At 47.4% G+C, this 1,349-nt stretch overlaps 3 non-coding genes across 3 annotated transcripts; all 3 read left to right on the forward strand.

The window, feature by feature from the left end:
- Positions 1 to 99: 99 nt before the first annotated feature.
- LOC123173951 (5S ribosomal RNA) lies at positions 100 to 218 on the forward strand. The gene has a single exon (XR_006486635.1). It is a non-coding gene; the product is annotated as a 5S ribosomal RNA (ribosomal RNA).
- Positions 219 to 588: 370 nt separating this feature from the next.
- LOC123173904 (5S ribosomal RNA) lies at positions 589 to 707 on the forward strand. Its single transcript, XR_006486618.1, has one exon. It is a non-coding gene; the product is annotated as a 5S ribosomal RNA (ribosomal RNA).
- A 371-nt stretch (positions 708 to 1,078) lies between these two features.
- LOC123173972 (5S ribosomal RNA) lies at positions 1,079 to 1,197 on the forward strand. The gene has a single exon (XR_006486655.1). It is a non-coding gene; the product is annotated as a 5S ribosomal RNA (ribosomal RNA).
- The last annotated feature ends 152 nt before the right edge of the window (positions 1,198 to 1,349 follow it).

Below are 1,349 nucleotides of genomic sequence, written 5' to 3' on the forward strand. Positions count from 1 at the left end.
TTATTAGGCAACGGTTGTAATGGTAGTAAGAATGGCAATCATCTTTGCAGTGGACCTGGGAGTGGCAAGCATAAGGGACGAAGGCGGGGGTAACATGTTGGATGCGATCATACCAGCACTAAATCACCGGATCCCATCAGAACTCCGAAGTTAAGCGTGCTTGGGCGAGAGTAGTACTAGGTTGGGTGACCTCCTGGGAAGTCCTCGTGTTGCATTCCCTTTTTAATTATTTTTTGCGCCTCGTGACAAACATATCGCATGTGCGCGATATATATTAAGACCGTTATATTATTTTTGACACTTGCGATATGTTTTAGCTCGCTGCTCATTGGTCACGCGTCTAGAGGCGGCTTTGTGGCGCGAGGAGCGCGTTCTGAAAGGGGTAAAAAAATACGTGTTGCTGCGGTATAGAGGGAGGGGTGGAAACCGTGGTAAACTCGTCTCCGTGTTTGGGGGGGGGAGTAAGTAGTATATATAGGGCATTATCCATTATTAGGCAACGGTTGTAATGGTAGTAAGAATGACAATCATCTTGGCAGTGGACCTGGGAGTGGCAAGCATAAGGGACGAAGGCGGGGGTAACATGTCGGATGCGATCATACCAGCACTAAAGCACCGAATCCCATCAGAACTCAGAAGTTAAGCGTGCTTGGGCGAGAGTAGTACTAGGATGGGTGACCTCCTGGAAAATCCTCGTGTTGCATTCCCTTTTTAATTATTTTTTGCGCCTCGTGACAAACATATCGCATGTGCGCGATATATATTAACCCCGTTATATTATTTTTGACATTTGCGATATGTTTTAGCTCGCTGCTCATTGGTCACGCGTCTACAGGCGGCTTTGTGGCGCGAGGAGCGCGTTCTGAATGGGGTAAAAAAATACGTGTTGCTGCGGTATAGAGGGAGGGGTGGAAACCGTGGTAAACTCGTCTCCGTGTTTGAGGGGGGGGAGTAAGTAGTATATATAGGGCATTATCCATTATTAGGCAACGGTTGTAATGGTAGTAAGAATGACAATCATCTTTGCAGTGGACCTGGGAGTGGAAAGCATAAGGGACGAAGGCGGGGGTAACATGTCTGATGCGATCATACCAGCACTAAAGCACCGGATCCCATCAGAACTCCGAAGTTAAGCGTGCTTGGGCGAGAGTAGTACTAGGATGGGTGACCTCCTGGAAAATCCTCGTGTTGCATTCCCTTTTTAATTATTTTTTGCGCCTCGTGACAAACATATCGGATGTGCGCGATATATATTAACCCCGTTATATTATTTTTGACATTTGCGATATGTTTTAGCTCGCTGCTCATTGGTCACGCGTCTAGAGGCAGCTTTGTGGCGCGAGGAGCGC

This window comes from Triticum aestivum, unplaced genomic scaffold (assembly GCF_018294505.1).
Source record: "Triticum aestivum cultivar Chinese Spring unplaced genomic scaffold, IWGSC CS RefSeq v2.1 scaffold45329, whole genome shotgun sequence".
Classification (NCBI taxonomy): domain Eukaryota; kingdom Viridiplantae; phylum Streptophyta; class Magnoliopsida; order Poales; family Poaceae; genus Triticum; species Triticum aestivum.